The 21,437-nt window shown below is 42.0% G+C and overlaps 1 long non-coding RNA gene across 1 annotated transcript in view; it reads right to left on the bottom strand.

Moving 5' to 3' along the window:
* Window positions 1–1,217: 1,217 nt before the first annotated feature.
* The window catches only part of LOC144379680 (uncharacterized), a 44,794-nt gene continuing 24,574 nt past the window's right edge, over window positions 1,218–21,437 (bottom strand). The window contains exon 3 of the long non-coding RNA XR_013443010.1: window positions 1,218–1,564. This is a non-coding gene — a long non-coding RNA (uncharacterized LOC144379680). The remainder of the gene's footprint in view (window positions 1,565–21,437) is intronic.

The raw sequence follows: 21,437 nt of genomic DNA, 5'->3' as shown, positions 1-21,437 counted from the left end.
CCTCAGTTGATCTCACCTGTTTCCCCAAGTCTGCATTCTCCCAGCACTGCCCTGCATGCTGCTTCTGCCCCCACAGCCCCCAGACGTCACCTAAGAGGGTGGGTGGAGGAAGAACCCAGTACTCCCTGGCTGCTTGGTCTCTCCAATGCTACTTCTTAATGAATGTGTGTAGTGTGTGCTTGATGGTGTTCTACACAGTGGCATCTCTTCTTTTACTCTAGGAACTGAAGCCCCACAAGGAGGCTGTTATATTGGTGCCGTGTTGTCTAAGGGATACCCATCTGGAAGGGGGGACATCTGACTTCCTCCCGGGCTCTTTCTTCCCCTAACTCGCCATGCAACCCTGGATCATTTACATCCTCGGCCTCGGCCCCTAAATCTGTAAGATGAGGGATTGGATTAGAGACCATGCAGAGACTGCTTCAACCCTAAAATTCTGAGTCCAGGTGGTTAGATCAATGCCTAGGTGCAAACTTTGCCCTACTGCCTATTAATTATGTGACTTTAGGCAAGTTGCTTCTGTTTTGTGAAGGCTTAGTTTTCTTATCTGCGAAGTAGGAATAATAGTAATAATAATTATTTATCTCTCAGAAATTTCCTTAAGGATTGAATTAATAAAGCATGGAAGGACCTTGCACGGGTCCAGGCCCACCATGTACTCCAATGCCAGTGGCTACTGCTGCCACTCTTCCTCCTTCTGCTCCTCCTCTTCCTGCTTCTCCTCCTCCCGCTCCTCCTCCCGCTCCTCCTCCTGCTCCTCCTCCTCTTGCTCCTCCTGCTCCTCCTCCTCCTCCTGCTCCTCCTTCTCCTCCTGCTCCTCCTCCTCCTGCTCCTCCTCCTGCTCCTCCTCCCGCTCCTCCTCCTCTTGCTCCTCCTCCTCTCGCTCCTCCTCCTCCTCCTGCTCCTCCTCCTCTTGCTCCTCCTCCTCTCGCTCCTCCTCCTCCTCCTCCTGCTCCTCCTCCTCTTGCTCCTCCTGCTCCTCCTTCTCCTCCTGCTCCTCCTCCTGCTCCTCCTCCCGCTCCTCCTCCTCCCGCTCCTCCTCCCGCTCCTCCTCCTCCCGCTCCTCCTCCTCTCGCTCCTCCTCCTCCTGCTCCTCCTCTCGCTCCTCCTGCTTGTCCTCCTGCTCCTCCTCCTACTCCTCCTCCTCCCGCTCCTCCTCCTCTTGCTCCTCCTCCCACTCCTGTCCTCCTCCTCCTCCCGCTCAGGAAGACTGGAAAGCTACCATCAAAACAGCTGCAAAAGTCTTCCAAAGGCTTCATGTTTCTTTTTCTCTCTCAGAGAGAACTTTACTGTTGTTTTTGTTTTTGTTTTTCAGTTTGAATAAAGTTAACTTAAATGTTTTCTCTCTGATTTATGTTTGGTAGATATATATTTGCAGAAACTTTAGGGGGTGTGCTCTTTTATTGTTCAGCCATATTGATTTTTCCAAAAGGATATCATATTAAAAATAAATATCCGTTTTAATTCCACACTCTCTTCCTAATCTTTCATCTTCTGAAGGCAAAAGTCTTCATATTCTTTCTTCTGTGAATCATAGGGACTAAACTGAGAAAATCAATTCTTCCTAAGAAGGAGAAAAAGAAGTGTTATTAAGAAGTAAAGAATGGTCTGAGGATGGCGTGAGGAGATCAATGGAACCATCGGAGATATTCTTCGTTTCTAACTAAAAACTAAACCATCATCTCAGGCTGCTGATGAACATCTATCCCCATGGGAATCGGTCGACAGAAATATAGGCAAGTACCCATCAGCCTCAGCTCTCGGGATCTCCACCTTTTACTTTCCACTCTTAAAACAACAACAGCAACTGAGAATATCAATCCCGTTAGATGAATGCAATTAAAAAAAATAATTCTAGCGTAAGACATGAGCTACTTTTAGCTATCCAATATTCTATACTATTTAGAAGCATTTAACTAGAGCTTTTAGAAGCCAGAGGGTACAACTTTTAACCCAAAAGATGAATTATATTTATAACATAAATAATAAATTTTCCAGAATGGTGGGGATGTAGAATCATGAGTGAAAATCAGGTAGTTGTATTTGATCAGAAGCCCCCGATATAGATAACTTTGTCTTGAGGTGATCTGTTGTCTCTTCAAGGAGCTTGTGGGAAATGTGGGCACAGAGGACAGAAGACTGCAGATGTCCACCTCTAACTTTGGTGCCAAACCCTAATGTAAAACCTTCGAGTGCAAGATCCCCTGGGCCACCACCAGAGGCAGCTGTGTATCTAGCACATGGCAGGCAGGCTGAGAGTCTACTCTAGCTCATTTCCCAGCCTCAGCCTCACCACCCATGGCAAGGAAAGGCCCGTTTAGGGCAAGCGAGCCGCTGGGCCCCTCTTTAGACCCTGTCAGCCTGGCCCAGAAGTTCTCTGGCTGGAAGGTAGGCTGTGTTTCAACCTGGGAGATACCCAGACCCCAAGGTCCCCTAGCACCCTAAATCCATTCGGGAGTAAAGCAAGCATAGGGTGCGGGTACCCAAGAGCCCTGCAGCTGTAGCTAGAGTGCTGGATCTCAAATGAGACAACCCCATGCCCCAGTGAGGGGGAGGTGTTGCAGCTAATGTATTATTAACACAGCTCTGGACACTTCCAGAGCTTACAGGTGAAGGCTCTTGGTGAGTCAGCTGTGAAAAGGGGAGCAGAGGAAGTGAAGCAGGGGTGAATCCATCCCAGGGGTGAATCTGTCTCTTCATTTTCATGACTTCCCCAGGAACTGGAGAGTGATGATGGCTGTATTCTGAAAGGGACCCCAGGAAGAGCCTCATAGAAAAACTGCAGGTCTTCTCTGATCATCAGGCTGAGGAGGTATTCTTCTCTCAGCCAAAGATCTTACTGACTTTATAAGGCTAAAAAAGACCACCTTATAGTGGTTACATTTAGTTACATTACATTACATTATAGTTACCTATTGCTAGGGTAACAGATGGGGAACATCAGCATCTTTTCTGAGGAGACTGACACAGGCATAATGTATAGGTTTGCAAAAGTAACAAATATGAGATATTTTACTTTTATAAAAGATCCGATATAGAATACCTGTAAAAAACAAACTTCCCAAGTGCAGTTGAAATTTGAGTCCATTTATCATCCAGCGTTTTAGGAATGAATGTATATCACATATGGCAGGAATTATTCCTATGAGATACTTCTTTTGAAAGCAGACTTTAAGTCTTGTTAAAGAAAAAAAAAACAACCAATAAATCAAAATGTAGTATGAGTATGTTCCAGAGGTCAAATCACAGCTTTGGTTCTAACCACAGGTATAATATCTAGACCAATTTTCCTGGAGACCTAGTCCACCAGGAATCCAAATGAGGAGATCCATAGTGAGATTCTTTTGTCAAACCTGTTATAAAATGAGGGGGTTTATGTTAAATCTACAAAGAGGAGAGGTGACAGAGGGATTCCCATATTATTCCCATAGTATTCCTGAAAGCTAAGTCCATCAATCTTATTTGTTGCCTACCCTCTGCTCATAATGCTAGGTGGTGGGAATAGAAGACAACCCCTCGTTTCAAAGAGTTTTAAGGCTTATTAAAGGCCAACCTTAAATATGAAACTGGCATGGTTGAGAGATGGCCTCTAAACTCACTCACTAGCTGTATGACCTTATTTAACTTGCCTTTGCCTCAGTTGTCCCATCTATAAAATGAAACTAATGGCAGTTATCTCATACGGTTGCAAGAATTAAATGTGCTAATTTATGTAGCATCATTAGACTGGTTCCCAACGTAAGTAAATGCTCAATGAATGTTAGCAATTATTATTATGAAACAATTACACAGAGTATTATAATGCCAGTGCGAGATTATGAAGGAAGAGAGGTGATACAAAGGGTCCTGGATTGTGTTAAAACCACTGCCTGGGTAGAGGAGGGAGTTAAACTATTCATTTTCAGAAAGAAACTAAATCTTGCAGTTGTTAAGATTAAATATAAGCCTGTAAAATGAAGCATTTCCTATTTTATTTCTCAAGTTAAAGAGTACCCACTAGAGACTGTGTGCTTTACCTAACGACTGTCACTGTGGGAGAGGACATCCAAGGAGGACGAACTTGGTCCTTCCACCATGAGTATCTCAGGGTGAAGCCCTCGAGATCGCTGTGATGAAGGAGCCCTCCCTCGCATACCTCCTGCTTCCTCACTTTCACGTTGGACACCCGGGGCTGGGAGCAGGTCTCTTTTGTCTACGGCAGATTGGGAACACAGCTTAGTTACTAATCCCTTTTATTCCAATTTTCTCAACAAAGATGTGTGGTTAAGTTTTTCTAAAAACTGTACCACTAGTTACTCTATGAGAACAGATGGGATAAAAGAAATGGGGGAAAATCCTCAGGTAAAAAGCAAAAGCCCGAAGATTTACCAGGTTAAATGTTCCTCTGGGTGCTATGAAATTTGACTTCCTAGCTTGCAGCTGACCGAGGGGTGAGAAATAGGGAGAAGGAGCCATCTGAGAAATACATAATGAGTGTTTCGTTTGTCGCAGTCATGGCATTCCTATAGTTACAAAATACAAGCGGTCAAAAAATATAGATAGCAGTCTTGAGAAGAAAATGAATAGGGGAAAGGTAATCTTACCAATTCAAGGTACCTCAGTCACTGTCCGAGTCCTCCTTCCGCCGCTCCTCCCCTTCTCCCTGACTGCTTCCCTCAAGGGGCTTATCCAGCATCCTGGCATCTGGGGAAGGCTTCCAGGACATCTCATTTCTCTGTGGGCATCTACATTTTTGTGGCTCATCCTCTGTTCTCTTAGGCACAAGCCATACATGGCAAGTTCCCCAGAAATTCAGTCTTTCCCTCTCCAGATCTGGTCCCAACCATGGCTCTCTTTGGGACTTGCTATTCTGAGAGTCAGCCACTTCCTCCAGGTCCCTACTGGTTCATCTGTGGCCTCAGCTCGGAGTCAGCTTGCCTGGAACACAGTTACTCCTTCATAGTTTTGCTGATTTTCAGTTCTCAGCTGCCTTCGTGCCTCTCTGGGTTTCTTGGCGGACCCAGGAACTGAGGTGGGGGAGTGGTGTTTATCTCAGACCTAGCTGGGGTTCAGGGAGCCGGCTGCCGCTTCTACTGCCCTGCAGGTGCATGCTAGCCAAGGGTATGCGGAGCCTGCCTCCTTCCAAAGATGGGCACAAGCAGGGCACAGCTCTGACTCCGGTCTCAGATTCCCAACCTCCTGAAGAATTTCTACAGCTCGTCCCCACAGTGTTTACCAAGGGAACAGGTAGGGACGGTGTGTGCCCCCTTGGCCTTTATGAGATGGTTATGCACCGAACAACGGTGTCACATCTGAGGGAGCCCTATTCACATCAAAGACATAGATTGGTACATGGATTATGACAATTTTCTGGAAAATAAAAGTCGTATGTCTTGAGGGACGAGCACTTTTTTCTAATTCACACAAAGACATCACCTGGGACAAAATGGTGGTCCAAGTGCCTGGGCCAATATGGAAACCCTCCTCCTCTTTCCAAGCTCCTTTTCCCAGCCCATAATCTCCCCTTTGTGTGGTAGCAAACTGGCTCTTAAATCAGCACACATCCTTTCCCATTTCTCTGGCTTAATGTTACACCTAGAGTCTCTCAGCCTCGCTCTTGGTATTCAAGCTTGAAATCCACCCCCATCAGCCCCTTCCCTCCCAACATTCTTTCTCACAAATGCCTGGCTTTTAAAATGAAAAGTCAGCGCTTTCAGAGCTCTAATTTGGAATTCAAAGCTGGAGCTTTGAATCTGTTCATGCTGAATTTCATGATGGATAAAGGAGAAAAATTTCCTGGGGATGAAAGCTGGAGGACCACTTGGTTGAGGGGAGATAAAGAAACCGTCATGGTTCTCTGCACTTGCTGAGAGAAGGAGAGCCAGGAGAGAAGGACTGAGAGACACCATCCACGGATAATGGCAAGATGCTAGTGGCTGGTTGGGATGGCAGGAGAGGGGTCCTCTGTGCTGTCTCATTAGAGTTCATTCAGAGCGGGATAGACTTGGACCAAGGATGGAGAGCCACCACAATGATCCGATCTCAGTTCAAGTTCTGTTTCCACCTGTCAGGCTTGAGACACGATCCCTGGCTTCTGTATGAGAGACATGGCCATAAGAAGCGAACTCTTTCTGAGCACAAGTGTGAGCAGCATGAGACGCGGGGAGAGACAGCCACGAACAGAAACAGATGGAGCTTGTTAGAGCTTCGGAGGCTCGCTAAGGGGCACATCAGATGTGCACACAGGGTAGAACAGGCAGCAGGCTACTAGTGACCCTGGTTTCCTTCTTGCTTATCAGAAACCACATTGCCAGATGTGTCTTTCTCGAGGGGAGGAGGGTGTGGGATAATTACCTCTCTACGGCACCTCTGCACGAGCGTCCAGCACCAGCGCCGCTCGGCTTGCAGCCTTGGTTTGTGAAAAGCATGATCCTGCTTCTAGGTTTCTGTTTTCTCTGCTTTGTTCTTACCCGAGCAACCACCGACTGCACAGCTGAGCCACATTCCCTGGCCTTACCGCCCTCACACACCAGTCCGGGAGGGAAGTGAAGTCTGAGAGCCTCATTATTACCTGTAGCTCCAGAGAACTACAGAAACCCTGCTGTGCTGCCACTAGGTTTGCTGTATGGTTATAGCAGTCTTTTTAAGAACATAAGATTAAAAAAAAAAAAAAGCGCGAAACAGAAGAAAACCTATATTTTAACTATTGTTTCTGCAATTTTTATGCTATAATCTATGGAAACAAGCTGTTAATCACATGATTTTAAAGGTATGTTTTTTAAAGAGTAGCTAGAAGGTCAAGGTTAACCTTCTCTTCTCCTGTATTTAGGAATGCCAAGTGTATGATGAACCATCACAAGTACAACTTCCAGATATTGCTGTCATCTGAGGTCATGTCAGCGGAGTCCCTTATTGGTGAATGCCCTCATGTGGACTTGATTTTATTATCCTGGTAAATGTGTCGGCTTGCTTGCATGGGGAGGAGAGAAGGGAGAAGGACCATGTATGGGTGCCTAATATGTGTGAGCTGCTGTGCTAGGTGCTGAACACTTGTTAGCTCATTTATTACCCCCAGTAGTATTGTGAAGTGTGTGTAACTATGCCCACGTTATAGGTGAGCAAAAGGACGCTCTGAGAACTCACACGACTGGATCAAGGTCACATAGCTAGTAAGTAGGATTTGAATCCAGGACTGTCTGACTCCAAAGCCTGGGATAATTTATCAAGTGTGTGGCCCTGGGTGGTTCAAAGGGACCAACCTTATTCCAGATTCTAGTATATAGTGATGTTTTAGCACAACTTTTATTTTTTTAAAGATTTTATTTTTCTTTAGTTGAGAGAGAGCGAGAAAGAGCACAAGCAGGGGGGAGGAGCAGAAGGAGAAGCAGACATCCCCCCTCCCCCCCAGGACCCTGAGATCATGACCTGAGCTGAAGGCAGAAGCTTAACCGACTGAGCCACCCAGGCGTCCCTTCACTAGTAGTTCTTACACAGTAGAAACATATTTAGTTTCTTCAGTGCAACATTTGTAATGATTCTCCCACAAATCACCTCTCAATCCTGTCAATTTGTATCACCAGCAAATGGTCGGCTTTGAAACATTACATCATAAAAGGACACACATACTTAATTACTCAGGGAACAAAGGCTATCCACTTAAATGAACTTTGATAATATCTTTTTAAACAGATTAATAGTGATTTATTATTTGGTAAAAATTTGTCACAAAACAAATGAACTTTGATAATAACTTTGATAGCATTTATGTGTCATCCTTGTAAATGAACTTTCAGAGTATCTTTTCTTTTGACGTGGATAATGTCACTTGTAAGTGGCTGTGCCTTCAGAGAGATTTGTGAAAGCAAATGGAGAATTGCAAGTTATTTCGGTGCATGACCTGTAAATTTTACCTTTGTTCATTCATTCTTTCATTCATCCAGTTAGTTATTTTATTTTCAAAGGCAATCATGGTCTGGAGTACTATCTGGAAGTATAGTATAAACTTTAGTTAAATAAGCAAGCAAAATATTAGAGCTTTTCTTATCAAGTGGTTACTATTACCATGTTAAGCATTTTTGTCTCCAAAGCCAGAGACGTCTAGAGGTTGGTTACTAAGATCTAGATCCTGGTTCGTCCACTTCCTCTATGACTTTGAGTGAGTTATGCAACCATTCTGTGCCTCAGTTTCCCAAATAAAAAGGGTGACTCCAATTCATGTGTGTAAATTAAGTGTGTTGATCTATTTAAAAGCTGGAGAAGAATGCTGGTGCCCAGCTGGTGCTCAATAAGTGTTAGTTGTTGTTAAGAACTGGAGAACAAATTCATTGCTCTGGGACTTTTTTGAAATTTCTTTGAACTTATATTCTGAGATTACTCAGCCCAGAATAGACCAGAGATCTGGTCACACGGTGATGCTCTTACCTACTGTAATTGGACCATCACTTGGGTGCTGTTGAAGTGTTTTTTCCTTAGCTCAAGATTATCAGGGAGAGGGGCAACAAGCAGTCCATGGGGAAACACGGACCTGTGGGCTCTCTGACGATGAGACACTTCCCAAATGCATTATTTATACAAAGCGAAACAGTGTTGACTATGGACAAAGCAACACTGCCCAGGTGAGTCTTGAAACAGGGTGTCAGGTTATCATTCTCTTCACCTTTCAGCATCTTTTTGTGTTGATTTTATATATAATGTCTTGGTTTCTCATAGCACCCATTGGAGGACTGGAGAAAACTATGTGTTCCGTATTCCCGGAAGGAGAAATCTTCTAAAAATGACTTTTAACAAAGGAAATTATTGTATGTTTAATGCACTGAGTGACCAACACGCTTCTTAAGGCACATACTGGGGAGCAAAAAGTCCCATTTTCTGACAAGAAGGGCAACAGTTACACAGCTTTCCACAGAGCAGTAGGATACCCACAATAAACATTTCATTAAAAAATGTTAAATACTTACTTTACCTGTTGCTTAGTTTAAATAAGAACATATGGCTATAGTCCATCTTGAACATACTGCTAGTAACTAATTTTAACATTATTATTCATGTTTTTTTTTTATTGTAACAGAAGGAAAAGTTTCTGCTCTTTAGGTTTCATAAATGTGAAGACCTAAAGCAGGTCAGAGTCCCCACACAGGCTTCTCGCATCTCCTGCACTCATACTCTGTGTTGAATAGCAACACCCCAGAACACGCAGGGTTCCCTCTTCAGCTGCTTGCACAAGAAACAAGAATCTTTAAAAAAAAAAAAAGAAGGGCTCCTGGGAAGCTCAATCGGTTAAGTGTCTGCCTTCTGCTCAGGTCATGATCCTTGGGTCCTGGGATCGAGTCCCGCATTGGGCTCCCTGCTCAGTGGGGAGTCGGCTTCTCCCTCTCCCTCCCCCACTCGTGCTCTCTCTCTCAAATAAATAAACAAAAATCTTAAAAAAAAATTAAAAGAAACCCCAAACCCATGGTTCTTGGCCTTCCTGTCCATCTGCATGGCAGTGGTCCTGCAATAGGTCCTAAATTTGCAGTGTTCTGGACAGAAACCTCACCACTCTCCATTCCTTACAAAAATAAAAGTTAGGGGATGTTGTGAAATTTTTCTGAAAGCCTCTCAGAATACAGGATAGCGCTGATAACTTATAAGGGATGTGTTAACCTTTTTTTTTTTTTTTAATGTTTCATTTGAAATGTGGTATCGATGTATCTCATGTTCTTTCTTCCATATTAGCAAATAAATTATTTGCTATCTTGGTTTATCAGTGATTGTACCTCAAATTGTATCTCTATAATAGAGAGAGTTCATCCAATAGTGTAGTCTTCTAAGATTGTAAACTAGACAAGTCTTATGGTTCAGTTTAATCTAGTAAGCATTTATCCATTATCTATAATGTGTTATGTGGTGAGGGGATAAGAGAAGAACAGGGCGTATCCTTGCCTTCCAGGGTTTCATAGTGTGGTACGCAAGAGAAATGTGAAACTCTTAAAATAATTCTTTTTTTTTTTTAAGATTTTATTTATTTATTTGACACAGAGAGACATAGCGAGAGAGGGAACACAAGCAGGGGGAGTGGGAGAGGGAGAAACAGGTTTCCCGTGGAGCAGGGAGCACGACCTGAGCTGAAGGCAGATGCTTAATGACTGAGCCACCCAGGCACCCCTCCTAAAATAATTCTGATACATGGAAAGTTTTGATAAATGCCATAACAGGGTAAAAAATTATAATGGAAAGATTATATGATATACTCTAAAAACAAATGTTTCCAATTAATTTAAGATGTTATAGTCTCAAAATTGTAAAGCTAGAAGGATGTCTTGAAATCATCTAGTTTAAATCCCTCTTGTACATGGTGAGTCTAGAATATCTTGTCATACCAAACAGTAAGATGGCTCTCAAAGACTACTCTGGTAGTGTCAAAAGGACGCAGAGTCAACTTGAAGAGGACTCCACTGGCCAAAGATGGGACATTTGAGGTTAATTAAGGATAAGAAACTCAGTGAATTGAAACTCACATAATATGTTTAAATTAATGAGTTCATAGTGATGTAAAATTATTGATAATATTCAGAAGATGATGGGGAGCTGATTAACTATCTTAGAACTTTTTTTAAAGGGAAACAAGCATTTCTTACACAAACTGTATCAGTGGTTACACTGGGTAACTAAATAGTAGATGAGTTAAGCATGTTTATAAAAATATCCTAGCTAATAAAGGAAGATAAAATGTAGAAGTGGAATATCACCATTTGACTACTCCCAATGAATGAATGGATCTGGCAAAGAGTGTCAATGGCTGTTAACATCACAAAAAGAGAGATAACATGACCACTCATAGACTTACCAAAGTGATTGAGCCTGAGTCTGACCAAGCGTTCGGATCCAGCTGCCATATGCAGGACATATAGAGGACAGAAGAACATGTCGAACTGCACCACGAATGTGGAGCCAGCAACACCCAGATGGTGGGAAACTAGGCCAAATGGTATGAATTTTCCATCAGATAAAATGTGAGGAAAAAAAAAAAAACAGAGGGGAAATTCTGTAGATTAAAAGAGATTTAAATGACATTTTAAAATTTTGAAACTGGGCAAGACTAAATTATTGAGTCTAAAAAAACCAAAAAGAAATATAAGGTGGTGATAACTAAGGGAAGAGAGAGGTTACTTTCGGAGGGAAGGAGGTGGCTGTGTTGGGGTAGGGCATGTGGATGAGCTACTGGAGTGGTTGGTAAAGGGCAATTTCTTGACATAGATGATAGTTACAAGAGTGTTTATGATATTCATTAAGCAATGCACGTATGTGTGGTTTTCTGTATCTGTGTTTTATTTTACAATGAAAGGGTAAAAGAAAAGTCTAAAAAGCCTAAAGACTAAGCCAGTCCATCAATCTCAGAGTGTTACTTTTCTCCCTAAATTTCATTAGGTCTAATTCTCAACATCTAAGCTCATGTATAAGCTGGGCTAATAAGTAAGGGTGATCACGCATCCAGTTTGCCAGGGACAAGTCCCACATTTGTCTGTAGTCCTGGAGTAGTTATTAATAGTGTTGCCTTTCTTTCTCAGAAGTGTCTCAGTTTGGACAGTAAAGTATATGGTCACTCTACTCATAAATAACACTCTCTCTTTTCTGTCTAGGTTCAGACCTATTGAGAATAGTCCAGGAATCAGACTGATAGAAAGCAAAATGTCAGCTTAATAACTGATAAAGCTGTTGGAGAATATAGCTCCAGGTCTTGCTGATGTTTTTGTCTGGGAGTAGGCAGGTTTACCACCTAGCCACAGGCAGCCCAGAGTGACCTTGCTGCCACTGTTCTTCCCTCCCACCCACAGGGGGGCCTGTCCGCATCTCGGAACAGCAGAGGAACTGAGAAGGGCCAACAGTATTGCTCTGATGGTGCTTCCTGAAGTTCTTTGGTGTTTTGCTTTTTGCCTTTCATTGACCCGAACACTTTTGAAGAGTATTGACGTGTTATTTTGTAGACTGTAACTCAATTTGCATTTTTCTGATTTTTCCTCATGATTAAATTGAGATGATGCATTTTTGGCAAGAATACCACGTGGATACATGATATTGTATCTTTTTCGATGCATCATATTGAGAGGCACAGAGTATTAATTTGCCCCATTACTGGTGATAACTTTAATCACTTGTTGAAGGAGAAGGTCTGTCAGGTTTCTCCAAAAAGTTACTCTTATCCCCATCATAAATAATACAAATCATATGGAAAGATAGATACTTTGAGACTGTAATTATCCTAGCTCTCATAAAATTTTCACCTCCAAATTTTAGCATTTGTCAACAATTCTTATCTGAAACAATTATTACTGTGGTGTTTGCCAACTAGACTTTCTATTTTCATGATTCCTTCAACCAATATTTGTTAGTTGAAAATCTATTGTATGGAAGAGATTTCTCTTCATTTTATGTATGTGTTCAATTTATTTATATCACTATGAACTCTGGACTTTTATTTCAGTCCATGGATTATAACCCAATACTCTCCTTTTTTGTTGTTGTTGCTCAAATTGTCTCAGATCTGACTATTAGGAGCCCCTTCAAGTTGGCTACTGTGTCCTTTTAACATATACAAAGTTGTTCCTATTTGAGACTAAACTGCTAAAAATATTCCCTTGAATCCTGAAGATATACAATTCCAGAGACTTCTGGAGGCTCATTCCTGCCCCTCTGGACATTGGTTCTGGGTCCATGACAGCTCCTCAGAAGAGTAGGCTATGCCAGAGGTGGAACTCAGGTGAGTCCCTCTTTCTTTCTTTAAAAAAGATTTTATTTATTTATTTATTTATTTATTTATTTACTTATTTATGGACTGTGAGCAGGGGGAGGGGCAATGGGAGAGGGAGAGAGAGAATCTCAAGCAGACTCTGTGCTGGGCGTGGAGCCCAATGCGGAGCCTGGCACGGAGCCAAATGTGGAGCCCCACCTGAGGCTCCTGGAGGGGCTTAGGGTCAGCTCCATCTCACGATCCTGAGATCCTAACCTGACTCGAAATCAAGAGTCGGTCCCTTAATAGACTGAGCCACCCAGGTGCCACAGGTGAGTCCCTCTTTCTAACTGGCCATCTCATCTGCCATAGAGTTCCCATCATTTCATATGTATGGAGATCTTTCCTGGCTCCTTTCAATGCCTCTGTAACTATGCAAAGTGGGTCCTTCCTGTGGTGCACTTTCCATGGCCGGCCTGGCTGTGTGGGACCCAACATAGCCTCCTTTGCAGGAGAGCAAGAGGATGAAGCTTATAACTTCTGCTACTTCTTTGCCTACAAGTTTGTCCTAAAAACTTTATTTTGAACTTACATCATATAATGTCCATGCCCTGTCCATGCCAACTGATCCCCTAAAGCAACCCTATCATTTAGATCTATTCATGTAATAAAAGTTGCCCCGTGTAGGGCGCCTGGGTGGCTCAGTTGGTTGAGTGACTGCCTTCGGCTCGGGTGATGATCCCGAAGTCCTGGGATCGAGTCCCTGCATCGGGCTCCCTGCTCGGCAGGAGGCCTACTTCTCCCTCTGACCCTCTCCCCTCTCATGCTGTTTCTCTCTCTCTCAAATAAATAAATAAAAAATCTAAAAAAAAAAAAAGTTACCCCGTGATGAAATTAATTATTATAAGTGCCTCACTAGACGTAAGCTGTGGAAGTTTTTACAACATTACATATGACATTTTGTATGGATTTACAGTGTTTCTACATTTTAATGGCATAAAAATGAGCTACTACTCAAACATAATATTATCAAAGAGTGAAAAATGGATGAAAGTGACAGTAAGTCAACACTTAATCCAAGTACAATGTACAATAAAAAATTACTCTGTTCAAATCAAGTTTTGGGAAACTCTAAAACTTGGATTAATTTAAGCATGGGCTATTAAGAAGCAGATATCAGTACAAAATTAATTGTTTTTATGACAAAATGTTTTGTTCAATTTAATGGTTTTTAATTTTTCATTGTTTATGTAATGGGACTTCACTTTTTTAAACAAGAATTTTTTAAGAACTGAGAAGTAATTCTTATTTTATGATATTCTTATAGTCTTATAAGAATATTCATATTTTGTAAAGATTTGCTTTAAGTTTTTACACAATGATGAGCTGGGTGACCTTAGACAAGTTTCCAAACTTTCATGAAGCTTATGTAAAATGGCAATGTTTGTAGTACCAAATTGGATAATATTCACAAATAGCTTGGTATGGTGAGTAGACCATAATGAACCCTCTGTAAGTGTGAGCTATTACCATTATCTGAAACCAAACAATTGGGCAGTCATTTAATTATACATTTAATATCATTCTGAGACTGTTGGAATGAAAGTGATGCCAACGAAAATGATCAATAGTTTAGTGGTTTTACAGAAACATGGGACAGCCTCTATTTCCATATATAAATGAATCTGAGATTTTAAAAGCTCCCTGCCTGGGGCGTTCTCAAGTATCCTGCCTCTCATCTATCCTAAAGAACTCAGCTGTAACCACTGAGCTGAGGCTGTGGATTCATTAGTGCCTGAAAAGCTGATATTGAAAGCACGTTATGGGAAGAACATTGTATTGAGGTAGAGTAGAACTGTTGAGAAAAAGGTGTTATCTTTTCTCACGCAAAGTTTGACCACTTGAAGTTCAAATGCATGTGGGTTGATTTAAAATGCCTGGTGGTGTCATTTGGGTGTTTCTTAAAAAGGCTTTTGAAGACTTGACTTTAAGCTCTAACTTTAGAGCCTGTGAAGCCAAACAGATGTTTTCGTGGACGCAGGGTGAGTAATGTCCTCGTGTAACCTGGGTCATAACTCATCAAATATTGCTCTAGTGGCCTGGAAGAGGCGATATATCTCTGAGTATGCACTGGGGATGTACTTTAATGCCAGAGGATCTGGTTCAGTAACCAAAAACGTATTTAGAGCTTAAAATGAAAATCCCAATAGGAAATCCATGCTTTAAATACATTTCAAGAGGATCCTCCTTAAATCAGCTAACCATTAGTTCTCAAGGTGTTGATGTCAGCTGTGCTCAGGACAAAGCTCTTGTGAGAACAGAATTATTACTAGTTTTAATTTTTCAGCAAATCCATTAGCAGCTTTGTTCTAATAGTCTTGATAGCAGCTGAGTCTTGGGGGTATGGCTTGTTTTTGTGTTGTTGCATATGGCTACAGAGCACCTGTTTTGGTGTGTTTTTGCATTTTTACATGAATTGCCTCAAGTAATAAGTTTAGTGGGATATTGCCTTGGCTAGCTTAACTGCTCTCAGGATTCGAAGCATGGAATAGGCATGGCCAGTCTAGCCTCCTTGTTATTCTTCTCCCCACAAAATGATCAGACTAGCAGTTCAATTAAGAGAAATGCTAACTTTTTAGCTTACAATTTCTCCATCATATATACTTGATCACAGGGCTCAGGGTTATTATCTTAGGGTAGAGAAAAGTGCAGAAGACAAATTCTTGACTTTGAATTTCCAGTAGTGCAATAGTTTTTTGATATCTACAGCAGAGTGAAGGATTTAAATTGCAGAAGTTCAGGTTTTTGAAAGAGAAGAGCTATTTTGAGATCCAGAGGGCTAAGAGACTGAAGGATTCAGAGCACAAAGTTCATATAATAGACAATAGATTTGGAAAGACAGCATGAGGGTGACAACTAATTGTCCTCCTAAAAGGCTGGGTGGCAGGTGCTGATATGTTTCTAGGAGCAGGGATGCCCCATCCCAGCCTCCATCATGGACTAACAGCAGTAACAGTACCCAACACATCTAGTACTTACTATGTGCCAAGCATTACTCTAAGTGCATTTCTTTTAAAATTCATTTACTCTTCTCATCAACCTTATGAGATAGATCTCATTTTTCAGATGAAAAAACTGAGGCACAGAGTGGTCAAGTGATAGACCCAAAGTGACCGTGTCAGAGCCAGTGTTTGTATTCAGCAGTCTGGCTCTGGAGTCCTTGTTTAGCAGTGACCAATCCCTGGGTGAAGATATTAGACAGCTCAGCTTGGTTTGGAGGGTTCCCAGGGAAAGGAAGACCTGTGCCTCACTTCCTGGGTGAAGCCGAGTATGCAGCAAACCTCACGAACATACTGAAGCATCAACAAAGCAGAGAGAGCAGCTGGCCCAGTCTAGGTGAGAAAGGTTCTGATAGTTTGGAGTCTCCCGAAGCCCAGAGAAGAGCCCACAGTAATTTTCAGTGTCCCTGAGGGGGTTGTGGACATGGGTGAGAGAGGTTGGTGACGAGGGTTCGGTGTAAGCAGGAGCAGCATGGAAAAGCTGGGGACCATAATGCACACTTGCACAAGGGAAGGGTATGCTGTGGAAATAGTGGCCAATTACCCAAGACCTGCAGGTGGGGATGCCCTCAGCGGATGCCAAGGGAGGAGCTCCTCACTCCCCAATGCCTGCCACACTGAAACCCACAGAACTACACTGCCGTTTCAAGAGAATGAAAGGGAAAGCCTGAATTTGTCTGATTTTATCCATGAAATGACTGAAGAATTAATAATTTGAATTAGGTTAGGAAGATTAACTTTCCTGCCACAGAGAAGACTGGGAGCTTGAGATAAAAGTTCAGTTCAGTGGTAGGAAAAGTAAAGGTTGTATTTTTGCACCCCTGATTATTGGCTTTGTAGAAACTGTATTCAGTATGATTATACTGCAAAATCATCTAAATTCAACACCAGAAGCCACCGTATGAACTCTCTGTCACGTTTTCAAATAGAAAGTCCTTGGTGTTGGGCCTGGTTTGACGAGATGGACTCTGAGTCCCTGGCTTCACATTTCTTGTGCAGACACAACTCCTTGAAAAGCAATTTCCACTCAATTGCATTTGCTTTTCTACAGGCCGGAAGCAGTTAAGGGAAATGAAGGACGTTTCGGTGCCAATGTTATATTGGTTACTGATACCAAATTATTTCTGTATTAGAAACACTGTGGTCCATATTGTGGCAGTAAAAGTACTTCACACCCGGCTGCGGATGAGGCTGGTGTGTCAGTTTATAGACCTTGTATTCCCCAGAGTGCCTTGTAAGTCTGTGAGTTGTTCCCAAGTGCTCTATTTTACATTTGGATTCCTAGGAGAGCTGGAAAATTAAATGAATAAGCACACACACATGTGAAGAGGTACCTGGTTAATTATGCATCACAGGAACTAGACATGCTCCATTTCTTTTTTCTGTTTCTTTTATAAAGCGTTTTTTTTTTTTTCTGGTTGAATTTTTGCCAGAGAAACAAAAAAGGGTTTTATTTTCTGAATAGAGGTGAACAAAATACTTCAGTAAGAATTTATTGGCCTTGGAAAGAAGTTTCAATGTCCAAAGTGGGTCTGGGATGGGCTCCTAAGCAAAGAACAAGCAGATTCTTACAGTTACTGCAGTCAATTAATGTTTATTGAGAATCAGCAATGCAAAGGACTCCGTTCTGGGTTTAACACACACTTATGTCTTAATTTTGTCCCTAGTAGATAATTGCATTTGAAGTCCTTTCTGTAGATAAGCCCGTCTTTGAACTTAATGCATGGTCCTTTGCTAAATCAGCCTGCTGCCCAGGAGCCCGAGAGGCTCCGAGTTGTTCTATGATTCTGTGCTTCGATTTTCTCCTCGATGCTAAAATGGAGATAATATCTGCCACAGACACGTATCACAAAGATGTTCGAGTAATTTGTGAGCCATTACCTGAAAAGTACTTTAAGTATCTTAGGAGAAAAGAATCATCACATGTAGACCAGCATTTCGTTCCCACATCTGACTAGGAGAGATTTCACCAGCTCACACGTCCCCCCAGGAACAGGACAGGAAGTCATAATTCTGAGGTCTCTGAACACACCCTGTGTTTCCCCCCATCTCACCCTAACCCCTGGAGCGGCAGGGCCCAGGAGTGCAGGCCCTTCCACCTGTGACATGATCTGTTTCAGTTCTCTTGTCTGTCAATTTAGAAAATGTAATTCACAGGATTGCCATATGGAGTAAGTAACCAGGGTTCCTGCAAAGCCTTTTGCAAATAAAAAATGCTACATGTAAGTGAAGAATAATACTCAAGCACATGCATTTTCAGTGCAGAGATGTGGGTATTTGTCTGTTCCACCCTTTATTTGCAGGAAATGAGTTTGTTGGTTGAACTAAAGCCGACACAGCTTTTAAGACGACAGCTGTGAGATACTTAAAAACATATGCTGCTTCATGTTGTTTCTGCTTGACACTGCCAGATTGAAGACTTAAAATGAGTTTCAAAGAATTTCCAAGGTATTACATATTTTGAAGCCTTTTTCATAAAGGACACACTTTTTTGGAAGTATAATTGACAGAAACATTATATTAGTTTTAGGTGTACAACATAATGATTTGACGTTTGTATACACTGTGAAGTGATCACCACAATAAGTCTAGTTACCATCTGTCACTACACAAAGTTACGCACTTTTTTTAAAGGACACATTTATTAAGCCTATTTGGCCAAACCATCTCTATGATGTGCCTGCTGTGGAAAACCCCCCCAAAAGAACAATGTGTCTCATGGGTGACCAGAATTTCCCTGGACATGTAAGGAAGTCCTCAGTCTATAGCAGGGACCCCTGTAATCCCAGACCAGCAACAGGCTCCCCAAAGTGGCACAAATCTGAATGTTGTTAGTTTGGTAGGCCATGGCTCCTTTTTAATCCCTTTATAGTGTTGTAAACACAATATTTTTTCCATTTTTTTTCTTAAGAGTTGGGGGCATACATTGCCTGCATTCTGGAGAGCGAGTCAATGCCTGAGTGTCATGGTTGCCTTGTAAATCCTGAAGAGCAGACCATCATTGATAAAGAGCAGATATAGACTGGTGTTTCTTTCCTTGTGTGCTTTCCAAATTCCCCTCAAGTAAAGCCCAGTGTCACCGAGGAAGATATCTTTATTCCCTAACTCTGAATTAGGAGTGTGGCTGACATATCATCGGAGCTCCAGATGAGTAATTTTTTTGGTCATATGTAGATGGAGGTTCCCTGACTCTGGGGTGCCAAAGTCCTCCCTGGAGGTTCCAGGCCATTCCTGCCAGGGTTGTCCTTGTTGGAGGGCCACAGCCCTGAGCCTAGAGGGGAGGTACTCATCCATCAGTCACGGTAATATGAGGTCAGCAGAGAATGAAGGGAATGAAATAGCAAGTGAGGAGGCAGAGGGGCAGGTAAACTGGGGTGCCAAAGCTGACATCAAGGTGTGATCAAATGTGAGGATGGGAGAAGACCCTGGAGACTTGCTGAGACTGGGAAGAGGTGTGGGTACAGGGTAGGATTGGTCCAGTGAAAGCAATAGACATCGAACACATTAGAAACATGGTCAGTGGTGGGAGAGGGAGATGGAAACAGAAATAGGGGATAGGGACAAAATTCAAAAGTAAAATGAAAGTGAGACCTTTCTTGGAGCCAAGGAAAATGATGTGTCATGAACTATGGAGTATAATTAATTCAATCCTTGGCTCCTGTAGTTGAACAAGGACAGACAAAACAACCTTGAAGAGGTGGGATTCTGGCCCCTGGATTCTTTTATATGCATCTAGGAGTGTTCCCCATGAATGGGGATTTGACATTCTGAATTCTGCAGCACCAGATCTCTCTTGAACTCCTCCACCACTATCTGGCCTTTTTTCCCTCAAAGCATGGAGGGGAGGAGTAAGAGGCAGAGGGAGAATAGATTCCTTACCCTTTGCTCCTTCCTCTTTTTAATCTTTCTCCCCTCCAACTACCCCTGCTACAGTCCTCCCAAGTAGAAAGCATAAATTCTATGCATAATGCATATGAGTGCATGAAAACAGATATGGGGGTGGGGAGACAGTTTAAGAGAAGGGGGAGCAGAGATTTGACTGCACTCAATATTGGAAGCTCCACTAGGCCAGGTAGGAATATTGTTGAAATTAATTGGCATATAGATGGACAATTGCTGGATTCCACCATGCTTCTCTCTCTCTCAGTCTCTCTCTCCTTATTTGACATCCTGTGACCTCTGTGTGAAGATGGGCCTGCAGGTGGCCCTTGCTTTGGTCCCCTTAAAATTTTGAGGCTGAGGGAAACCAGGCTGGTAAATTGAGTCATCTCCTCACCAGACTCAAGAAAAGACTTTCTGTGTCTCTTCTGCGCAGGCCCAGGCCTTGAGTGACAGGGCGAGTCTCTGAGATTCTCACATTGTCCAGGCAACCCAACAGGCAGCTCCTGAGTTGGGGCTTTTGAGAAAATGGAGTGGATATTTGGCTTCTGGGTCTTTGGCAGCACCTTACCCAGAGGCTGGTGGCTGCCTCATGTCCAAGATCCCTTGATGAGATCTGGTAGGCACAACGAATGTTTCAGAGAGTATGCTGAAACTACTTAAATAAACTTATCCAGCATCGAAGAAATGCTCATTCACAGAAAGGCAATAGGCTAATTATTCTCAGCCATTTACAGAAAGGGCAGATATGTACTCGACAACATTTTGTCAGTTATTGTACTTATTTAATGGTAAGAAAACAATATTTCTTTTAAAAATACCTTACAATTTTAATGGTCTTTCCCTGAATAAGAGAAAAACTGTATAGCTAAGATTAACAGCCACATCTTCTGTAGAAATTTATAACTGGCAAAGCATTTTCCAATATACCATCTTGTTTAGTCTTTACAACGGCCCTGCTTGATGGCAGGGAACAGGGCTGCTAAGGCCTTTGTCCAGGGTCATGCAGCCACCAGGGAGCAGAGCAGGATCATCAGCTTTCAAATCTTATTTTGTGGTTCTTTGGAGCATCTTAAACTCAGAATGAACTTGAACAAGGTGAATGTCAAGTCTTCAGCTCTTCCTAGGCTTCTTAAGCTGTTACATGCACAAATTATGGCAGTTTGAGCTCCTTTCATTTCCTTTGGGAAACTCCCCGCCATTATTCTCTCTCGTTCTGTCTCTTTCTCTCTCTCTCTTTTTGTAAGACTTTTGAGAGATTTTTATAGTTTTGTTTTTGAGTTATTTGGCAATGAGTAACTTGTTTAAAGGTTGGCTGTGATGTCTTAGTGAGCATAGTGAATATACTCAGGAATCCCTTAAGTGAGAAAGATCTATCCTACACGTTGTTTTCAGATGTAATAAAGATTTGAAGTATATTGGATTCAGTAATTAACAGAACCTATGTAGGCTATATACAGTAGCATTGATATGTTTGCTTATATTTATATAGCTATATATTAAGCACTTATTTTGCAGTTTCCTTCCATATCTTTATAGGGATCACATATTTTCATATGTCTTCAAGAAACACATTTTTAGTTTTCTCATCTTTAAATTAGATATAATAATAGCATCTTACTCAGAGTTGTGATGAAGATTAAATCAATTTCAATTAATAAGGTTAAAGCTCTCAGAACAATACCTAGCACATGATAATACTGATTAGTTATTATTATTATTATTCCTAGTAGACAAAAGAGCTTTCATTATATACCTCACCACAGAACATATTTGTAGGGAGCCACTAATTCGACAATTTGAATCCTAATATA

This window comes from Halichoerus grypus, chromosome 12, assembly GCF_964656455.1.
Source record: "Halichoerus grypus chromosome 12, mHalGry1.hap1.1, whole genome shotgun sequence".
Taxonomy (NCBI): Eukaryota; Metazoa; Chordata; class Mammalia; order Carnivora; family Phocidae; genus Halichoerus; species Halichoerus grypus.
This window is presented reverse-complemented; position numbering and strand designations above follow the sequence as displayed.